Source organism: Rattus norvegicus, chromosome 13 (assembly GCF_021556685.1).
Source record: "Rattus norvegicus strain SHRSP/BbbUtx chromosome 13, alternate assembly SHRSP_T2T, whole genome shotgun sequence".
Classification (NCBI taxonomy): domain Eukaryota; kingdom Metazoa; phylum Chordata; class Mammalia; order Rodentia; family Muridae; genus Rattus; species Rattus norvegicus.
The window spans coordinates 50,816,518-50,840,000 of record NC_141546.1 but is presented as its reverse complement, the minus strand read 5'-3'; the positions used below and the strand labels follow the sequence as shown (position 1 = coordinate 50,840,000).

The 23,483-nt window shown below is 44.0% G+C and overlaps 1 long non-coding RNA gene across 3 annotated transcripts in view; it reads right to left on the bottom strand.

Moving 5' to 3' along the window:
* Positions 1-17,086, bottom strand: part of LOC102547822 (uncharacterized) — a 92,465-nt gene extending 75,379 nt beyond the window's left edge. For 2 of the 3 annotated variants that reach the window (XR_015635979.1, XR_015635977.1), the window contains exon 1: positions 936-1,166. This is a non-coding gene — a long non-coding RNA (uncharacterized LOC102547822). Of the gene's footprint in view, positions 1-935; positions 1,167-16,062 lie in introns of those variants that run through there. The other variant, XR_015635978.1, reaches the window with a different exon arrangement.
* Positions 17,087-23,483: the final 6,397 nt, after the last annotated feature.

The window sequence follows — 23,483 nt, the reverse complement described above, 5'->3', positions numbered from 1 at the left end:
GAGGAAGAGGAGGAGGAGGAGGAAGAGGAGGAGGAAGAGGAGGAGGAGGAGAAGGAGAAGGAGAAGGAAGGAGGAGGAAGAGGAGGAAGAGGAAGAGGAGGAGGAGGAAGAGGAGGAGGAGGAAGAGGAGGAGGAGGAAGAGGAGGAGGAAGAGGAGGAAGAGGAGGAGGAGGAGGAAGAGGAGGAAGAGGAGAGGAGGAAGAGGAGAAGAAGAAGAAGAAGAAGAAGAAGAAGAAGAAGAAGAAGAAGAAGAAGAAGAAGAAGAAGAAGAAGAAGAAGCAGCAGCAGCAGCAGCAGCCCCTTTCCCGCCTAATCATTCATCTTTACGCTTTAAAAACTATATCCTCCTGGGTTGGAGAGCTAGCTCAGTGATTAAGAGCACTGACTGCCCTCCCAGAGGTCCTGAGTTCAATTCCCAGCAACCACATGGTGGCTCACAACCATCTGTAGTGTGATTTGATGTCCTCTTCTGATGTGTCTGAAGAGAGCAACAGTGTACTCATATATAATAAATAAAATATTTTTTAAAAATAATTTAGGGGCTGGAGAGATGGCTCAGCGGTTAAGAGCACCCGACTATTCTTCCAGAGGTCCTGAGTTCAATTCCCAGCAACCACATGGTGGCTCACAACCATCTGTAATAAGATCTGATGCCCTCTTCTGGTGTGTCTGAAGATAGCGACCGTGTACTTACATAAATAAATAAATCTTTTAAAAAACAAAAAACTGGGGTTGGGGATTTAGCTCAGTGGTAGAGCGCTTACCTAGGAAGCACAAGGCCCTGGGTTCGGTCCCCAGCTCCGAAAAAAAAGAACCAAAAAAAACAAAAAAAAACAAAAAACTATATCCTCCTAACGGGGCATTCTCTTAAAGCAATCTCCCAGAGAGCCAATGACAGCAAAATATAGGTTAACAGACTACATGCCATGACTTACCAGTATAGCACACTCATACAAGTGTGTCGGTTTTCTAAGCCTCGCGTGGAATGCTCTCCTTCCTGCCTTGGCTAATTCAAAAGTGCACAGGAACATTAGACAGGAACAACACACATGAAAACTTCCCTTCCGGCCAGGGTCAGGATGCAGTGTTTTTACTTCACATACAATGAAAAGATTTCTTTTTCACTTTCCAATGATGGTGTCGGCCGGGAGAAACAACAGGACTCCGCACTTCCGAAATTTCGCTGTTGGGGCATTCATTGGGTTGAACAAAGTGATTTCCACGTGACATTTTTCAGAGGCCAAATACTTCTCCCCAGGAAAAGAAAGATGTGGCCAGGCGTTATAGCTTCCCTGGTGACTCTAGTATCCTCTTGCCCTTCCTTCCTGCCCCTTCCTGCCCGTGCCACATCCTTTGTTACCAAGATAGCTTGTTTACAAAATCGAGGATCAGTTACTGAAAACAAGGGGCCAGTGCTCTACCTGGGGCGTGATCCAGAAGCAGTGAGGAAGAAGCCCGGGACATGGCCTGTTCTCAGCCTTGGCTTCCATTGTCGAGAAAATCTGAGCTTACGAAATTGTCTCTTGGATACAAGAATTCCTCTAGAGCAGAAGCTTTACTGTGCAAACTACAGATGTTTTCAACTTAACTTCTCTCTTGATATTCTCCCATAATGTTACAAGTTATTGAAAAATGCATCCACACATTACTAAGGACAATATCGACATACCCATCAAAACCCTGGGCCCTTTACTATTCGCTCTGTTCACAATGCATAAGGCCACCACCAAACAGCTCAGCCAACCTCTGAGTCCTGACCCTGCCTCTCCCCTGGAACACTCTCCCTCCACCTCGGCCAGGCCAGGGGCTTCAAGTCGAGCTGCGCTTCCTCCAGGAAGCCTCCCACGATGTCCACCCCCTCACCGGTGTTCATGCTTTTCCTCTGGTATTCCCACGGTTCAGGGTAGTTTCCCTGATCAGAGCATTTGTCGCCTTGTGGTAGAAATGGCTGCTTCTTCTCTAACTTCCTCCTCAGAGCGGGATTTCCTGGGGACACTCTAAGCAGCTGGCAGTGCTTGGCATAGATGGCACGGAGTAACCGAATGTGACCTCTAGAGTGTAAACATCTTGAAAAGGCATAGAAAGCAGTGAGGACTTAATCCACTTCAATTAATTCCACTGAACGCTAACTGACCTGCCTCCCCCTGAGCCACAGGTTCCAGGTCACGTGCTCTCTCCATTCTTTGAACAGCCTCGGTTCTTTCCCACATAAAAGTTCATCCTCGGGGTTGGGGATTTAGCTCAGTGGTAGAGCGCTTGCCTAGCAAGCGCAAGGCCCTGGGTTCGGTCCCCAGCTCCGAAAAAAAAGAAAAGGAAAAAAAAAAAAGTTCATCCTCTGGGTCTTCATGGCGCCAAATGCTGCCAGTCATTCAGTCTTGAGATTCACCCTCAGCGCCACACGCCTAGAGAGAGCTCACCTGACCATTCAGTCTGAATGACTACCTGAGCAGTCAGTGCCATTCGATGAGCAACATTTCTAGGTGTGGCCATGGGATCTTGCCATTCGCTGTCATCAGAACCTCAGTGAAGATGGATGGAGATCGTGTTTGCCTTATCTGTGTTCCCAGAGCCGCGGGCTTTAGTGGGAGTAGATACTGAATGGATGACAGGAATAAATGATTGAAAAATCTGGGTCAACCACCAACCAATAAATAGAAAATGAGAGAGCTTGGAGCACTTATCCCTAAACAGGCTGTCAGCGATGTCTCCATCAAATCCCTCCCCTCGGGGCTCAGAGAACCCTGCAGAAAGAGTGTAAGAACCAGAGGAGAGGAAAGACACCAAGGAAACAAGGCCTTCTAAATCAACATCATCGACATCACCGAGACTGAGGCAGCTCAAACAGGGCCTGCACGGGTCTGCAGATGGCGTCCTGAAAGGAGACGTGGACACCTTCCCTCATCTCTAGCCCAGACACTATCTCCATCTGATAACCACTTGCGAATGAAAATGTAGCTTCAGCCAAGAAAGTCTCACTGGGGGAACAAACTACTGGCTGCACGTCCAGCAGGGGATGGCTAACATAAAATAAACCCAGTAATATGTTTGGAGGTTCCCTGTCTTACAATGTCATGTCAGGGCTTTTGTTCTTAAATCATACTTTATTCTTATTTTTTCATGCATTTATTTTATTTCCTACGCGTCGATGTTGCCTGCATAAGTCTGCGTGAGGGTGTCAGGTCCCAGGAACTAAAGTAATGGACAGTGGTGAGCTGCCATGTGGTTGCTGGGGACTGAACCCAGGCCCTCTGAAAGAGCAGCCAGGGCTCTAACCACTGAGCCATCTCTCCAGTTCCTTAGTTTTATTTTATTCATATTTTATTTATTCATTCTTCATTCATTTTGCTCTTCCGGTCCTTTGCATACATATTATGTTTTTCAGTTTTAGTGTTTCTGTGGGATTCCTGAGTGTGTGAACAAATGGGTCTCTGTCTAAATCGGTTTCTCGTGACTTTTCTTGAGCTCCTTTCCTTCTGTTTGTTCAGTCCTATTCCAATCTGTTAGCTTTTATTTTACTGTATTTTAATTATTATTCTTTAGAGGCCTGTTTGTGTTCTAATGAGAGACAGAGAAGGGTTGAATTCAGATGGGAAGGCAGGTAGGGAGAAACTGGGAGGCATAGAGGGTGGGGAGACTATAATCAGGATATATTATTGTGAGTGAAAAAAAATCTATTCTCAATAAAAGGAAAGAAGAAAAATCTGAGTCAATGTTTACCATGAAAATATTCAAGAAATGCTTCAAGATCCACTCGGGAAATCACCACGTGGTGAGTACCTGGTGACAGCACAGTCACTCTTTTCGTGGCAGCATAAGGAGAACTGTCCCATGGTCTCAGGCATTTGGACACTTAGCTTCCAGCGGTGCTTGTGTTGTTTGTGGATGTTAAGGCAGTGCAGGCTTGCTGGGGGAAGAACTGGACCTCCCCTTTCTACCAGATCCATTCCTCGACTGTCAGCTCTATAAGATGCCCAAGGTCCTTCCAGGTATCCCAGCCCGCTATGGGAGCTCCCTTTGAATTCCCTGACTGGGGGGGGAAGAGCACTGTGCTAGTTCATTTTCTGTTGCTCTGATAAAACACCATGACTGGGTGTTTTAATCAGTGCTCTGTTGCTATGTAGAGACACCATGACCAAGGCAACTCCTACAAAAAGAAAGCATTTAATTGATAGGCTTACTTAGGTTTCAGAGGGTTAGTCTGTTATCATCACGGAAGGAAGCACAGTGCCACACAGGGAGACATGGTGCTGAAGAAGCAGCTGGGAGTTCTGCAACTGGATCCGCAGGCAGCAGGAAGAGACACTTGGACCGGCTTGGGCTTTTAAGTCCCCAGTCTACCAGACATTGACACACTTTCTCCAACAAGGTCACAGCCACTCTAACAAGGCCGCACCTCCTGATCCCTCTCAAGTAGTACCACTTCCTGATGACCAAGCACTCAAAAGAGCAGGCACATGTAACCCCTACTTTATAAAGTGGGTACAGAGGCGGGAAGGATCACTCAGCCTCGCTGAGTTACTGGTTCAGTAAAGACTCCGTGTTGAGGAAATGAGGTAGAGGCTGATACAGCAGGATGCCCAACTTCCTCTTCTGTCCTCACACCTACATGCATCACATCACGGGGTGGGGGGGGAGGGAGAGAGTAAGGGAAAGAAGGGGAGAGGAGGAGGAGGAAGATGAGGAGGAAGAGGAGAAGGAGGAGAAGAAAGGAGAAGGAGAAGAAGGAAGAGGAGGAAGAAGAGGAAGAAGAAGAAGAAGAAGAAGAAGAAGAAGAAGAAGAAGAAGAAGAAGAAGAAGAAGAAGAAGAAGAAGAAGAAGAAGAAGAAATAAAACGATACCATCTCATGATTGCCAGGGCCCAAAGAGGTGAATTAATTAAGTTTGCTAAGGTCTATGGAGCTGTCCACCATGAGAAAAGGTTCAATAAAGAGCAGTGCTTAAAACAATCATCAACCTCAAAAAGGTAAACTGGCTGCTCCCGCAGTCTAACTTCGCTTGCCAGAGAACTGTGGTTCCAAACGTTTAGTTACATGACTCCACTTCTCAAAGAGCTTTGTCTGATGTCTAAAGTTCACAAGGCTGCACTCTGGCTCCCTGGTTCCTTTCGAGAATCTGTCTAGAAGTTAGAGGTGCATACGCTGATATGACTTTTTCTTTTCTTTCTTTCTTTCTTTCTTTTTTTTTTTTTTTACAAACAGCATGTTAGTTCTTCTTGGAGCGGAATTATATTATGTATCCGCAGGATGAGACTCTCCACTCGGGCTATAATTAGGTAATATCCATTAAACAGCAGTTGCACAATTTCCTCAAAACTTACTGGCATTCCAAATTATAAGGTTGCATTTGAAAATGTTGCTGCCTGTGTTGTTTTTCCTCTGAGTCCCAACGAAGCCTGGGTCTCTCGAATAAGAACACAAACTCGCTACGGTTTTGCATGTCAGAGAACGGGTTCTGAGGTCAACTTACGATACCCTAGGTGTCACAGAGAGAATGAGAGAAGGCAAACAGACTCAAGTTGAATTAATTTTTGTGCCTCCTCAGGAACACACTTATAAAAAGAAGGGGGGGAGAGAGAGGGAGGGAGGGAGGGAGAGAGAGAGAGAGAGAGAGAGAGAGAGAGAGAGAGAGAGTCTAAATGGAGGTCTCCATTGGGTTTCTCCTGTCAGAGCTTGGGAGCCCCCCAAAAGAGGGAGAGGAAAGACTTTAGGAGTCAGAGGGGATGGAGAACACCACAATAACAAATAACATGGCTCACTGAACCAACCAGACAAAACTCAAATGGGCTCACAGAGATGGAAGCGGCAAGCAAGGGGCCCTCTTGGGTCAGCACCAGGTCCTCTGTGTATGTTGTAGCTGCTAGCTTGGTGTTGTGTGGCGCTCCTAACAGTGGGAGCCATTGTACCTTTGACTCTTTTGCCTGCTCTTGGGGCTCTCTTTATCCTATTGGGTTGTCTTGTCCAACTTTGGGATGACGAGGGCTTTTGCTTTGTCTTATCATATCTTGCTTGGTTGTGTTTGGTTGTTGTCTCTCAGAGGCCTGCTCTCTTCTAAAGGAAAATGGAGGGAGAGTGGATTTGAGGGAGAGGGAGGGGAAACTGTGGTCAGGATATATTGTATGAAGAATCTATTTTCTATTTCAAAACTAGACTTAAAAAGAACTATGACTGTATTTGAGGCTCTGGGACATCAAATCAATGATTGATTAGCACAATATACACTATTAAGAATGAAAACTTTTAGAACATTGACAAACACAATCTAAGAGTCTTTTAAGGAGCCAGCTTTGAGGTGTGTGTGTGTGTGTGTGTGTGTGTGTGTGTGTGTGTGTGTGTACGTGTGTTGCTCAGGATAGAACCCAGGGCTATGTGCATAGATTGGTTTCATTCTCAGTGCAAATGCAAGAAAATAGAGGTATGGGGAGGGGCGGGGAATAGAAGGTATTCCTCAGGAGTAAATAATTTTTCTGGCATGTGCAAGGCCCTGGGTTCAATCTCCAACACAATGATGAAAGAAAGATAGAAAGAAAGAGGAAAAGAAATTGATTTTTTTAAAAATATTCTTAAATTTGGAGAAAATAAAAATCAGTCGCTTAAAAAAACATTTTTATCACATGGATAAAATATATATATATGTGTGTGTGTGTGTGTGTGTGTGTGTGTGTGTATCATATACAATAATCACATATATAAATGAAATGTATTTGCATTCATTTAGACACAGTAAGTTAGCATCACGTGCATTAGTATTGAAAATTGAGCAGCAACTGCTCAGAAATGTGTAATATACCGTCCACTAATAAGACTCCTCGGCATGATAAAACCCAGCGCCAATGCCGGGTCAGGAGGAACAAACTGTCCTATTCAACTCACATCCTTTAAAGGGGAGCTTAACTCACCAGTGATGACGGATGCCCGGCCCCCACGGCCACTGGCGCTCAGCCACCCACTCAGGAAAACTTTACCAAGATGGCGACGGGGGCCCTGGCTCTCACGGTTGTCCCCTCGACGTCTCTGCAGTCTGCACGTTACATTTGCATTTCTCAGCCGGTTAGCTCATCACTTAGCTCCTGGTGACGATTTATAGCGAACTCTGCAAAGTCTTGGCTTGTGTTGCCTTATTAAAGCTCCATGGAAAATCAATGGCATCCCATTGTCTGGGAGGGCTGTTCCTCACCAACTTGTCAGGGAGTGGGGGCTCTATTTATTCCCAAATCTAAGGGGGAGATTTGAACTGCGTGGCATTTTCAATTTCTAAGCTAGGGACAAATACACAGAAATTTCTTCTGGTTTTTTTTTTTTTAATATGGCATTTTGCTGTGCATAGTACATGTCTCTCGTCTCAGTGCTAAGAGCTGGAAGTGGGAGGATCCAGGCATTCAAAGCCACACTAGGCAATAACACCAAGTTCAAGACCAACCAGCATGGGCTACAATTAATTAATTAGTAAAGCCTTGCAGAACTTGAAACCTGTGCCGATGAGCGATGAGCGGGAGAGAAAGGCAAAAGAAGAAAGCTTTCACAGTTTGTCTACCCCCGTGCCCTCAGGGGCTATGCCCGGGAACCACACAGCAGTTTCCAGGCCGCGGCAACCCCAGAAAGCTGACCTGCCAGCGTAGCTGATCTCTGAGAAGAGGAGACAGGTCTGAGGAGTTATGCCAGAAGAGAAAGGAAACTGTGCTGGTGCCCAGAAGACACACGGTGCTCAAGAGCTCAGACCTCTTAGCACTCAGCATTCATCACCTGCCCCTCCCCTTCCTCCTCGGGGCTTTGTTAGAGCAGAGCATTTTCAGAGAACTGGTAAGCCACTGCTTAATCAGAACCAGTGATTCAGTCTCTTCTCCTCTGCCTCCCAAGCTTTTTTTTTTTTTTTTTTTTTTTAATTAACTTGAGTATTTCTTATATACATTTCGAGTGTTATTCCCTTTCCCGGTTTCCGGGCAAACATTTCCCTCCCCCCTCCCCTTCCTTATGGGTGTTCCCCTCCCCACCCTCCCCCCATTGCCGCCCTCCCCCCAACAGTCTAACTCAAATAAATCAGTAGCCTTCCTCTACACAAAAAAGAAACAAGGCGAGAAAGAAATTAGGGAAACGACACCCTTCATAATAGACCCAAATAATATAAAGTACCTCGGTGTGACTTTAACCAAGCAAGTAAAAGATTTGTACAATAAGAACTTCAAAACACTGAAGAAAGAAATTGAAGAAGACCTCAGAAGATGGAAAGATCTCCCATGCTCATGGATTGGCAGGATTAATATAGTAAAAATGACCATTTTACCAAAAGCGATCTACAGATTCAATGCAATCCCCATCAAAATACCAATCCAATTCTTCAAAGAGTTAGACAGAACAATTTGCAAATTCATCTGGAATAACAAAAAACCCAGAATAGCTAAAGCTATCCTCAACAATAAAAGGACTTCAGGGGGAATCTCTATCCCTGAACTCAAGCAGTATTACAGAGCAATAGTGATAAAAACTGCATGGTATTGGTACAGAGACAGACAGATAGACCAATGGAATAGAATTGAAGACCCAGAAATGAACCCACACACCTATGGTCACTTGATTTTTGACAAAGGAACCAAAACCATCCAATGGAAAAAAGATAGCATTTTCAGCAAATGGTGCTGGTTCAACTGGAGGTCAACATGTAGAAGAATGCAGATCGATCCATGCTTATCACCCTGTACAAAGCTTAAGTCCAAGTGGATCAAGGACCTCCACATCAAACCAGACACACTCAAACTAATAGAAGAAAAACTAGGGAAGCATCTGGAACACATGGGCACTGGAAAAAATTTCCTGAACAAAACACCAATGGCTTATGCTCTAAGATCAAGAATCGACAAATGGGATCTCATAAAACTACAAAGCTTCTGTAAGGCAAAGGACACTGTGGTTAGGACAAAACGGCAACCAACAGATTGGGAAAAGATCTTTACCAATCCTACAACAGATAGAGGCCTTATATCCAAAATATACAAAGAACTCAAGAAGTTAGACCGCAGGGAGACAAATAACCCTATTTAAAAATGGGGCTCAGAGCTAAACAAAGAATTCACAGCTGAGGAATGCCGAATGGCAGAGAAACACCTAAAGAAATGTTCAACATCTTTAGTCATAAGGGAAATGCAAATCAAAACAACCCTGAGATTTCACCTCACACCAGTGAGAATGGCTAAGATCAAAAACTCAGGTGACAGCAGATGCTGGAGAGGATGTGGAGAAAGAGGAACACTCCTCCATTGTTGGTGGGGTTGCAGACTGATACAACCATTCCGGAAATCAGTCTGGAGGTTCCTCAGAAAATTGGACATTGAACTGCCTGAGGATCCAGCTATACCTCTCTTGGGCATATACCCAAAAGATGCCCCAACATATAAAAAAGACACGTGCTCCACTATGTTCATTGCAGCCTTATTTATAATAGCCAGAAGCTGGAAAGAACCCAGATGCCCTTCAACAGAGGAATGGATACAGAAAATGTGGTACATCTACACAATGAAATATTACTCAGCTATCAAAAACAATGACTTTATGAAATTCGTAGGCAAATGGTTGGAACTAGAAAATATCATCCTGAGTGAGCTAACCCAGTCACAGACACACATGGTATGCACTCATTGATAAGTGGCTATTAGCCCAAGTGCTTGAATTACCCTAGATGCCTAGAACAAATGAAACTCAAGACGGATGATCAAAATGTGAATGCTTCACTCCTTCTTTAAAAGGGGAACAAGAATACCCTTGGCAGGGAAGAGAGAGGCAAAGATTAAAACAGAGACTGAAGGAACACCTTCAGAGCCTGCCCCACATGTGGCCCATACATATACAGCCACCCAATTAGACAAGATGGATGAAGCAAAGAAGTGCAGGCCGACAGGAGCCGGATGTAGATCGCTCCTGAGAGACACAGCCAGAATACAGCAAACACAGAGGCAAATGCCAGCAGCAAACCACTGAACTGAGAATAGGACCTCCGTTGAAGGAATCAGAGAAAGAACTGGAAGAGCTTGAAGGGGCTCGAGACCCCATATGTACAACAATACCAAGCAACCAGAGCTTCCAGGGACTAAGCCACTACCTAAAGACTATACATGGACTGACCCTGGACTCTGACCCCATAGGTAGCAATGAATATCCTAGTAAGAGCACCAGTGGAAGGGGAAGCCATGGGTCCTGCTAAGACTGAACCCCCAGTGAACTAGACTGTTGGGGGGAGGGCGGCAATGGGGGGAGGGTGGGGAGGGGAACACCCATAAGGAAGGGGAGGGGGGAGGGGAATGTTTGCCCGGAAACCGGGAAAGGGAATAACACTCGAAATGTATATAAGAAATACTCAAGTTAATAAAAAAAAAAAAAAAAAAAAAAATAGAAGCAGTCATTAAAGGTCTCCCAACCAAAAGAGGTCCAGACGGGTTTAGTGCAGAATTCTATCAGACCTTCATAGAAGACCTCATACCAATATTATCCAAACTATTCCATAAAATTGAAACAGATGGAGCCCTACCGAATTCCTTCTATGAAGCCACAATTACTCTTATACCTAAACCACACAAAGACCCAACAAAGAAAGAGAACTTCAGACCAATTTCCCTTATGAATATCAACGCAAAAATACTCAATAAAATTCTGGCAAACCGAATCCAAGAGCACATCAAAACAATCATCCACCATGACCAAGTAGGCTTCATCCCAGGCATGCAGGGATGGTTTAATATGCGGAAAACCATCAACGTGATCCATTATATAAACAAACTGAAAGAACAAAACCACATGTTCATTTCATTAGATGCTGAGAAAGCATTTGACAAAATTCAACACCCCTTCATGATAAAAGTCCTGGAAAGAATAGGAATTCAAGGCCCATACCTAAACATAGTAAAAGCCATATACAGCAAACCAGTTGCTAACATTAAACTAAATGGAGAGAAACTTGAAGCAATCCCACTAAAATCAGGGACTAGACAAGGCTGCCCACTCTCTCCCTACTTATTCAATATAGTTCTTGAAGTTCTAGCCAGAGCAATCAGACAACAAAAGGAGGTCAAGGGGATACAGATCGGAAAAGAAGAAGTCAAAATATCACTATTTGCAGATGATATGATAGTATATTTAAGTGATGCCTCCCAAGCTTTTATAGGACCATTCCAAGCCAACTTAAGAACTAGGAGAGGGGATTTTGGATTTAGCTCAGTGGTAAAGCACTTGCCTAGCAAGCACAAGGCCCTGGGTTTGGTCCTCAGGTGGGGGGTGGGGTGGGGCGCTAGAAGAGATGGGGCAGGAGGGATAGTTCAGCAGTTAAGAGCACTCTGACTGCTCTTCCAAAGGTCTTGAGTTCAATTCCCAATTATGTATAGATATATAATTATATAATATGCATTAAATATATTTTTAATATATAATATACTTATATGTAACATATATAATATATATACATATATATGGTGCTGTTGGCCACCAGCCAGTGGAGGAAGCACCACAGACATTGGCTATGCCCAGGCCACGTTGCAGCAGGAAGGCTGGAACCACAGATGAAAGCCTGATCAATATCCTAACCTCTAGGTCTTTTCATTTCTCTGAACTCATGCATCTTCCCTGTTCTGGACTCATCCATCTGATCCCAACTGATCTCCACGGCAGAGTTCAGTTGAACTCATTATCTTCCCAGAAAAACCTGCTGCCCATCCAACATCATCTATCTCAGCTCGTTAATGATACCACGGCTTACCTCGGTGTCCCTGGGACTCACTCGTCCTTTACACGTCCCTCCAGCAGCTCTTCTTCCTGCTCTGCCCATGTCCAGTGGGTCACCAAACCCTATTACCATCCTTCCTCATCCCCATCACGTTCAGCGCAGCCATCTCCGCTCCCTGGCCTACACCTTCACCATTCTCTCTTGCATTCAGAAGGGCGATAGTCCCTTTCCCTGCCATGCGTCCTCACTCTCTGGCCCAGAGTCCCACAGTGATACGCATGAAGCACTTGTTAAGCGTCTGTGCTGGGTACCACTAAAGCACTTTCCAGGCATTAACTCATCCAATCCCCAGGGCAACTCTTGGAGTTGGGGTTTTCTGAATATGGAAACAGGAAAATGGAGGCATTTGGGAAAGAGGTAGAAATAGGATTTGAACCCACATGACACCGTTCTCAACTATCTGACTGCCGTTCTAATTACTTAACATCTTCCTGTCTCTGGTTTCTCTTCAGATCATATAAATCCTTCATCTTTTAAAGTCTCCAAAGGCTCCCTCATTTGCCTACAGAGATTCACAAGCCACGCCTTGCTTGTTGGTTCCCCAATTCCTCCCTCTGCATGTAATGGCCCCTTATCCCTCACACCTTCCCACAGAAACTCTGCCCTCCATCCATAGCTTTTATCCTGCAGTTTGTACATTTGTGTGTCTGGTCCTGTTTGTGCTCTAAGACCCAGGCAAGATATGCTTCCTACCTAGATCTTTTCAGGCATTAAAAGCTAATAGTCTTGGCTGGGCATTCTGGAAGCAGAGGAGAGTGGATCTCTGTGAGTTCAAGGCCAGTCTGGTCTGCGTAGTGAGTTCTAGGCCAGCCAAGGATACACAATGAGACCCTATATCAAACAAAACAAACCAGCCAGGCTTTACATGCCTCTCTGACCGCCTGTGCACCAAGCACATATATGAATTCAAAGCACTCATACTAATAAAATATAATAAATCTAATAAAAATCTTAAGAGAATTGACTTTGCCTAAGGATTGACCTGGGAACATTAGAAGTTATTTACAGTTTCCAACACTTAAAAAGCAACTAAAATTATTTTAAAATTGTTAAAACAGATAGGCAGGCAGGCAGGCAGGCAGACAGACAGACAGACAGACAGACAGACAGATAGATAGATAGAATTTTGAAAAAGGCTCCTGAGCCTGCGATCACCAAACCAGATAAATCCAAACCATAAATGTTTAAGAGAAGCAGTTGAGGGAACGATAAAGTATACTGAGAAAAGAGAGCAAGCCCATGCTCCTATGGAAAAGGTACTAGGAGTCAAGGTTTTCTCAAGAAAGAGTCAACAAACGTCTTGGCAGTGAGTTGGGAAAGTCAAATTTAGTTACAGCAGAATTATCGTAGACGGGAACTGGCCCAGTAGGCCAGTCTTCTCAAACGACTCAGCTTATCTTGATGTGCCCCCTGAAGGGAATACAATTTTTCTCTGCCTTTGACCTTGATTACCATGGGGAACGGCCTTAAATGGGGTGCCTCTTTTTTTCCCCCGATGATAGATAAAACATGTGTGCTGATGCGTCACACAGAGTAAGCGCGGTCCTCCGAGGGTTTAAGTGTTTAGTCGTTCTATGGCCAGCACAGACTCATCCCCTTTCTGATGAAGCTATGTTTATAAATACGGCTGATTGTGGAGGATTTCCCCAGATACCGAGTCTCCTCTGCCTTATAATCAGTGGGTCATATAACAGAATCACCACAGTTCATAAAGACGCCCGCTAAGGAAAAAGACACAGAGAGAGTGACGGTCTCTAGTATTCTGAATGCTAATAGCTCCAATCTGCTGATAGTGGGGAAGCCTTGCCATAGTGAGGACTGTCTGAAAGCTCTGTGAGGTGCACTGACTGCGTAAGTGCATGGCTGAGGAGGAAACAGCCTGGGATACAGTGAGAGGACCAAAACACGCCTTACGGATCATAAGAGTTTGGTTACCAATTACATTTCTTCCCGGGAAGCAAAGAGAGATGGGGCTCTAATTAACAAAGGTGCCTCCATACTAATCAAGAGGACAGGCGTTACACTGCACAGTCCCAGCCTCTAAGTCTTCGAGTTTTGTCTTGTTTGTTTTCCCCCATTTATACTGGATGCACTATAACCCCTTGACTTTTTATTACATGTTTACTGCAATCACACCATATATCAAGTACGTTACAGGGAGACCTAGTGTCAGATTAATACAATCTTCCCAACTTTAATCTTGGGCTCTTTTATAAATCAGAATGCAATGTACTGAGTCTCTATCCCTTACTATGAAGTGGAAATATTTCCCTTAGTGTGATAATTACAACACAAGCTACAAATAAACATTTGGAATTACAAAATCAAAAATATAGAATCAAAATTATTTAGACACAATCATTCTCTTTTTTTTTTTTTCTTTTTTTTTTTTCGGAGCTGGGGATCGAACCCAGGGCCTTGCGCTTGCTAGGCAAGCACTCTACCACTGAGCTAAATCCCCAACCCCCGTAGACACAATCATTCTCAATTAGGCTAGCCACTTCTGTTTTTCAAATTAACCTGTAGGAATTTTTTTTTTTTTACATAATCTGTGCTTTTGTGATCCAAATATCTGAGTGACACCTGGTGCCCAGGACACCCATGGCTCGTCACAGGAGAGAGGAAGTGAGAAACTGGGATGGTGCACCCATATTCTTTTCATTAAGAAGTGCTCTTGAAAACATCCATAGAACCTAAAAGAAACGCAGGACCTAGATAAAAGGATCTCACATAATTCAAATTAAAAGGATTAATTGGGTCTGCGGGCGCATAATCAGAAGAAGGGGAAAAGAGACATCCTTCGGTTGAGACAAAATAGACACAGATTCTCACTACAGAGTCTAACCAGACCATCTACATTTGATGTTTCGATAAAGGCAACCGCATCAACCAATGATGGCAGGGACAAGGCGACTCAGATGCAGCTTCGAGGAACCCTCTTTATCACTGAGATCATTACATAGGTTCCCAGAAACTTAAAGCAAAACTTCCAGCTTCAGGACCTTATTTTCTTAGCCTGGCTGTTACCTTAGTTTACAAACAGCCCTTAGAAAGAGCGACGACGTAGCAATGTGCTGTTTACATTCAATGATGAACAAGTTTATCTTACTTAAAGTGGTATAAGGGGCAAAGGAATAATGAAAAGCCCCCACGTGACTACAAGGTATCACGATATAAAACGACGGGGGGGGGGGCTGCCAAGCAACCGCCACTAACTCCGTACTTGGCTAAAACGAAGGAAATTCCTAAATTCTGAACAATTTAGGAAAGATAAATCTAAAACGCCGGCAAATGCGTAGCCAGGTTAGAAATGGTGTTAATATGAGCTGATATACCCTGAACCCTGGATGGCAATGAAGCTGTCATCCACCCGCCTGGTTGACCAGGTTTGTTTTACAAAGGCTGTTTAATTACGCTCTGAGCGGCATATATAAGCTACCATTATGCTCCCTCAGATAACGATAAGCATTCTGCATGCGCTAAGTAAAACAGGAATTAACAAAATTCCAATGGCTTACTAAGATGATAAATAGTGAGCCAGTTTAAGGAAGAGCTCTCAGGGTGTGCGGAAAAACCTGCCGCTGAAGGCAAGCTCGCAGGATGTGGAGCTCTGCGCAGGCATAAACAGGAAATCCAGCAGCTTGCCCTGGGACTGACAGACGGGCTTGGAACGGCTTCTCTGAAGCGGGCACAGTGTTTGACCCTTGGCAAAGGCAGAAGTGCCCGTGTTTGTTTATTTTCACATCTGTGCCATCCCTGTCCTCAAAATCCAAAGCCCCCGAGACATCTGTGAAAAGTGCCAGACAAAAAAACAACCACGAAGTTAACTTCATAGTGGGAATAACAGAGATCTGAGAGATATTACCGTTGCCCCCCCACCCCCCACTCCCCACTCCCGGGGCAGAGTTTCGAACTGCAACAAGGGTATTTGTCCCATAGAAGGCTGTCACAGGCCTTGTATATGACATGAGCATCTCTGTACACAGGAAGTCCACACACCTTTCCAGGACGATGCATTTATTCTTCTTTAAACTTAAACTTAAGAGCCAAAACTTTGGCTCAGATGCTAACACAAGGAAGATCAACATCCTGGCAAAAGATAGGAGGTCGGAACCCGCTCTTAGCAAGTTTATCAGAATGGCCCCGTTTATCACAGCCGTGCAACAAAAATGGCCCAATGCAGTAGAGGGCAGTCCAGTTTGACGGTGCTCACAAAGCAACCAAGCTAAGCCCGCTACATATCAGTGACATTCAGCCTTGCATCCTGCCCCGTGACATTGCTCAGTACCATCAGGATCTTACCTCAAAACAAAGGCTCCTTCTGCAGAAAACGAGGTCAATAGAACAGTTTCCTTAAATGTTTGGATTTACTCCGTGCATAGTCACTCCTTTTTTTTTTAAGTCTTCATTTATGGTAATTTAAATGACACAACAAATGATGAATTTTTTTGTTTTGGTCTTGTCTTAATTTTTTTCCCCCAAGATAGTTTCTCTGTGTAGCCCTGGCTGTCCCGTAACTTGTCCTGTAGACCAGGCTGACCTCGAACTCACAGATCCACCTGCCTCTGCCTCTCAAGTTCTGGGATTAAAGGAAGGGGTGTGCCACCACCACCCCCTGGCCAAAAAAAAAAAATTACTTTTAAATGCATAAAAATTAAGCCAGAGGTAACAAAAAATGATGTCTCAATAAATCCGCTTTCATAGAAAATAATTATTAAGCTTACATTGCTAAGAGGTTTTATTTCTGTTTTTACTAGACCTTAAATTTTAGGACAAATAAGTAGTATGCTATTTGTATCTTATTTGCTCAAGTGTACTATCATAGGAGAAAGTCTAGTGAACACAGGGATAGTTTTCTAGATTCTTCTTCAGTTATCAGTAATGTGGAGACCCTTCATATTAGTCTTGGTATCCGTGGCTAAAAACAACCCTTTAACAATAGGGTCTGTGCCTCTGGAATGAATGAGGATGGGCCACGCTGAGGTCAAAGGAAGAAGACAGCGAAGCGTGGGGCTCACTTATGCATATTAATCCTCAATAGACAGGACCTGATATCACGGTACCTCGGAGGAAGGAAACAAACCCATTACCACGCAAACATCCCCAGCGAGGAGCCAACGAGACTCAGAGGCTCTGTCTGCAGGAGAAGATAGCAGCCCTATCCATCCAGCCAGCCATCCAGCCATCCATCCCTGACACGCCCCCATCAGAGGAGAGGGTCCCCTTTCTGTTTATTACTGGGCGTGAAGCAGAGCAGAACGGGGGCAAGTCGCCATCCTTCGCTTTGAAAATTATTATGCGCCTTCGTTTTCCCCTAGCACTGAGTGCCTGAGCCCAGTGCAACAGGAGTTTATAAAGGGTTGGTCTTGGCTGGGGAGAGAGCCGAGCACCTCAGCTGTGACACAATATAAACTTCACTACATGAAATCCTGGAAGTTGGTGTAAACAGCTTTTAATAGCAGCGAACATTTGCCCCCTTTGTTTAGACCATCTGGATGTCCCATTGTGTTCGGTCAACACTCAGTGCCGCCGCCGGGTGACAGTTGATATATGTTAAGTACAAGCAATGTGCCCCGGCCCACTCTGGGGACCTTAAAGGGAACTTTTCAGTGTTTTGTGGAATATTCTGTCAGATCGCCGAGTTGCCTGCATCCTTAATGGCTGAGTGCCAAAGTCCTCTGGCCTTTATTATTATTATTATTAATATTATCAAAGGAGAGTTCTGCTTTGACTGTTTGAAAGGTTAGGAAAACTATGCCAAAGTTCTTCCAGGCGGCCTGGAGAGCTTTGGCTGACAGGAGCCAACACCGAAGAATGAATAAAGAACTCTTGGGATCCTGGGAGATTCCAGGCTTTGCTTGTTTAACATGCAGAATGACTGACAAACAAGCCATTAAAACTCCACCACAGAAAGCCTCACCATAAGCATAGGCAGCTGGGCTCTCAGAAAAGGAAAGATTATTCCGGAGTGCGTGTCCTCACCTGCACAGCCCCTGCACGAGGCTCCAGGCGCTGTGCACATGCGCGTTTGCTTTCTCATGCAAAGCAGCCTCGCTGCTCATCCTGATGTGGCGGCGTGCCTCAGACTTACTCAAGTGAGAAACGCCACTACAAAAGGAGTGCCAACTAGATGAATGGCACTGCGTACAAAGATTACCCAAGCAGAGTTGGTACCCTGAACTGAATGAAAGGGCTTAGAAATCTGCCCGGGCTCTCTCAGCAGCTGGTTCTGGAACATCTGTGGCCCGCTTAATAGTGTGCTTCTAGACTCTTCCCGCCCACAAGTGTCACTGCTGCCTGGGTGACTCTGGGTGAATCTTCCCTCTGGAAGGCAGCCAGGGAGGGAGCACGGAGTGCTGGAGATGAAAACGCATCGCTGGTGTTTTGTTACGTCGTTTAAATAAAAAAAAAAAAAAATGGTTGAATAGACAGAATTTCACTTTGCTGTAGAAGATGTAGAAACTGGACAGTGAATGTGAAACAACTTGATCTCAGATTGGTGCCCTGAGCAGAGGCAATCCAAGCCTTGGAAAGCTGGAGTCCTGCCAAATCTCGACAGACAGCAGAAATGCTGTAAGTGAAATCTCTGTGACCCTGGACGCCAGCACCTCCACTGTTCCCTCACTATCCTTGTCTTGGGCACATTAAACAGGTAAAGAAGAGCCTACAGGAGAGGCTGGGTGAGGGGTGAGAAACGCTGAGCTAGGAGGTGGAGCTACAAACGTCTTGGATTTCTTCTGAGGAATCGATATGCATACAGAATAAATAGTCCAATAGAGCCACAGCTCGGCACATGCTGTCTCAGAGCCCTAACTGGAGGTCTGACCGTGTAAGGCTGTTAGACCAGCAAATAAAACTTACAATAAGTCTGAGGCCAGACTATTCTACAGGGAGAATTCCAGGACAGCCAGAGCTATACAGAGAACACCTGTCGAGAGAGAGAGAGAGAGAGAGAGAGAGAGAGAGAGAGAGAGAGAGAGAGAGGAAAATTTACAATGGTATTTTTTAAAATATAATAATGGGGCTGGGAGTAAATTGAAGTCCTGGATTCAATTCCTACCACTGTAAAAATAATGTTATTTAATAGATTAATAATTTTCTCTGAAGGAGAAATCTGTATGCTCTATTGAACAAATTACAGTACAATGTATGGCTTAGTCAACATAAAAGCTTCTAATGTGTGCTTTAATCACGTCACTTTTATTGCAGAATTAAACAAAGAAACCCTATACAATAGTTCAAAAGATGACACAGAGAAAGTCATTAGAAATGTATTCTTTATTATACCCAGCGAATAAAGTCGGCATGAGTATCATTGTGTAACTGAAGGAACTATTATCAAGATAATCATGAAAGTGCCCAGAACAGCAGCTGGCACTTTACAGACAGAATAAATGTTCACTGAGTGAACAGAAGACCTCTTAAAGAATCTCAGAGAACTGCACAAGAGTAATTCTGACTTTTGGCAAACATCAAATACAATTGTCCCAGAAATTACACTGTAGGTCTCTTACCAAAGAGACAACAGACAGTTACATTTCTGTTTTTGTTTTTAAATGTGGCTCCTTTTCATCAGAACTTAACAGATTTCAAAGGACGGTGCAGAAAACTGGATTAAATTGTCATTGATGTTTAAAGCCTTTTAACATTTATTTACTTGTGGAGAATGGGGCATGCACATGCCCCTTTGTACCCCCCCGCAGATGTCCAAAGATAACTCTCGGGAGTCAGTTCTGTCCTTCCACCTTGTGGGTCCCGGGGATTGAACTCAGTTCATCATGCTTGGCACTGTCACCTTTACCCAGGGAGCTGGCTCCTTGGCAACTGGCTTCTACTGCTTAATCCATCATCTTTAGTTCTCATTATATCTTCTATGATGGATGATGGTATGTGTGCTTCTATATTATTCATCATTCTATTGAAAATAGCCTACCTTTCTCCCCTGTTGAGAACTAAGACACGGTTTAAAGCATATTGTCCTAAGAAATAACTATAGTGGGTTCTTAGAATTGGACTTTTCCATTCATGTTTACTTCTACCAAACAACACTGTATTCAAAGTAACATATGCCATACGATGGGTTCGAGCAAACCATGCGTGTTGAACGTTGTGCGCAAAGGCAGCCGAAGCGTCTTCCATTCCTCAAGCTCAGTGCTCCTCCATTTGGATGACTGAGTGTACGGCTCATTCCCTTGAACCTAAGATCCTTCCTTAACCCTGCTTTAGCCAACTGTGCAGTGTCAATGTGCCTTCCAAGGATGGAACTGTCCCTGTCGTACTTCTGCTTACTCGTGCAGAGCATTCCCTGTTAGAGCCCAGCCATCAGCCTGGAGTAACCCGCACTGCCCGTGGCCACGGCCAGCCCATGCCCCATAGCTCCAATGCCTCATGATGGTACCAGCCATCAGAGCATCGTGGAGCTGAACCCAGGTTCTCCAGGCTTCATCCTCTGCTCCAAGCGATGCCACACGGGACAGGGATGAGCACAAACCAATGACAGAATCACCCACCAGCCATCCTTCTTAAGGACCATAGTTTTGTAGAATAGAGAGCAGAATGGTTTCTAGGATTGTTTCAGTACCCTTCAAAGGAATGTGCATGCTAATAAATGCGGAATGCTTTGCCTAAGTGGTTGGTAAGCATGATCACTACTTAGAGGACTTAAAGCTATCTGTAATTTCAAAACTAAAACAATGTGGCGAATGCTCTGTCTTATCTATAAAATGCAAAGAACAATTTCCTCTTCCTATGCCTTCTAAAATCTAAATATAATATATAGGTCCCTATGAAATGACAACATGGCTTCAAATCATTAGGCCTATTAATACAATGATATCAGCTGAAAAAAAAAAAACCAAAACGATAAGACATCGTTCCTGGGGCCTAAAACTCAGTTATTGATCAGATGAAAGAATACAAACGGAAAGACATTTGTAAACCATCAATCACCCTTCAGAGAAGTTCAGATCCTGATGCACACACGCAAACTTACCATTTCAAAGTCTAGCAGTTAGCTTCGGTTAGAGACATGCTCAGAACATTGTAAATAATACATTTATAAATTCATTAATCCTTTTTAAAATTCCAGACTAATGAAAAATAGCGCATGTTTAAACAGCTACTTTGGCAGCAGGGGACTGGATTAGATGACCTCTTCTAGTCCTTTCAGGGCCTGCGAATCTGCAGAAGACAAGCTGCCCGGCTACCCATAGATGCCAGATCACAGAGGACTCAAACAGCTAATTTCACTTATTTAAATTCCATGCTTGATACAAAAATGAAAAGGCCTGCTTTGATGCCTGTGTTAATGAACTACTAATTCAATAATATTTCATAATACTATCAGTGTAAAGATTACTACTTTCACGATCGCTTGAATGTTATTTGCCTCTGGGTTTACAAATTACTACTGAGTATTTCTAATTTTTCAAATGCAGGCATCTTCGAAGAGTCCCAAGGAAAAAAAAATGCAATTATAAATCAAGAGAACTCAGTCTCCAAGAGAGCATATTACTAAATAATCATATTTTATGTGGGTTCCAAAAATAACTGGTAAAAACATTTCTTAATCACATTGAAGATATATCACTAAGAGGGATTTTTTTTTAATCCTACTAAGGAGGATTTGTTTTAAGTGTTAAATGGAATCATATTAATATTCATGACCCCATCTGCATAACACTGGGAAATTCTTTATTTGACTCCTCGATTTCCTGTGTAAATATGTATTTAAATATTTGCTATTTTGAAAGCAAAAACATCGGCCCACTAGACTCTCAAAAAATTGAAACAAGCCATAAAGAGGAAACTTTTGTCAGATGTAGTCGAGGGAGGAAGCCAATGATTCAGTCCGCCTGAACCCTAACACGGAATGTCACCTAGTTTTTTTTAAAAAAAGTGTAGATGCTAATTCTGCTGATGAAGATATTGTCTTCCCCCTCTTGTGCCCTGTTCATTATGCAAGGCTGCAGAATATGAAGTGTGGATGTGAGATCCGGGCCATCTAATGATCTCCCACACCTGCTCATCTGGTACAATTTTAATTAACACTCCAAGGAGGTTTGTCAAGAGTAATCAAAAACATTGTCGCTTATAAAGCTGTGGCAAGAAATCAATAGTTTTCATCAGAAAAGGTAAAGGCTAGCATAACTGAGCCATTTAATTGCTTCATTCCAATAAACAAAAACTGCACATTTTAATGACTTGATTCGGGAGATCAATATCTAACCGCATATTGCATTAAACAGCAACATGTGGTGGGATCTTCGCAGTCATTTCCATTCTGCAAGCCGCATCGCTCTCTATTTCATCCCGAGCAGCAATAGGTTGCGGCGTCTCCGTGGTGCTATGATTTATTTCAAACGAGTGACCTCTAGGGCCGTAAGACTAGAACGGGTGACTAGTTCTCAATGGTAAGCTACCGGCACTTGACAAAGAGCCTGCGGCAGAATGAATTTACTTCTCTTTTCCTCAGTCATCAACAGGCTCTGCCCTGACCCCCGTTCTGACTCCTATAACAAGAGCTCCTGTCTCAGGCGTGAAAAATTTACTGTCGCCTCTACTTCTCATGGAGCTGGAGTGAGGACTTCTGTCACCTTCAGTGAGCTGAGTCCAGAGATTTAACTAAACAACAGTTCCAATTTAAAAACCTCCTAAGTATGTTCCCCATAAAGCGGGTGGCGTTCCAGAGGCATCTGTTTCCAAGCGGCGCGACTGTCTGCAAAGTTAAATCTTTTGTGCCACATTTAATTCAGAGCAACACCGAGGCCCCAAAACTCGCTTATTGATGCAGTGCCATGAAGACGGTGAAGCGCTCATTAATACCGCAGACTTGGAAAGCTACGTGTTTATTACTGGTGGCTATTAGAGACCTGAAGAAGATGGGGTGCTTAAGTCATTTTGAAGGTTACTTGAAAATAGAAATTCCAACTAACCATTGAAAAAGATTGTCCCTGATAGGTTACCGGCTGAATTCCTCCATGTTCGGCCACAGAAATACAAAAGCATGCAAGACACAATGAAGACGTCAGATTAAACAAGGTAAGCCGGCTAACACCTGTGGTGTATCTTCCTGCAGGCTGCTAGTTCAGAATATGTTGTTAAAAGCACTTTTCAGCAAGGACTTGAAATAAGTCCAAACAGAAACTATCAGCGTATTTTGGGGTCCACAGAAAGAACAAAAAGAAAGAAGCATGAGCCCACATTTATCTAATGCACCTGATTTGAACCATCAACTTGAAGTAATTAAGCAGCCAGGACAAATGTTTTTGAACCCCTGCATCAACTACAAGGCAATTAAAAGGCTGGCGTTTGACGGTTTATTCTGTCCCTACTGTCGCCTTCTGCAAAATTTCCACTCCCTCTTTAATTTTCAATCCCTCTGCCTCCCTGCTTCACGGCTCCTGGCTATTGGCTTTTACAATCTGTCCCCTGGGAGTGAGGAGTTATTACCCCTGTCGATGGAAGAGAAAGGGATGTTATTCCCTTGTCACCCTCATCGGCTCCAGCAGACTCCGGGCGCTGATGGATAGCCTTCATTGGGGAAAGGCGGACGCAGTTCGGTTAGTCCTCCGGCTTGTCAGATCCGTCTACCTGTGCCACCGGTATTACTTACTGGAGTCACAGTGACACTCCTTGTCCCCAGAGTCGACAGGAAAACCTAGAGTCAATGCTGCACAAGGGCATTCTGACACTGTGGGGAAAATGTCACAACGCTGTCCAAG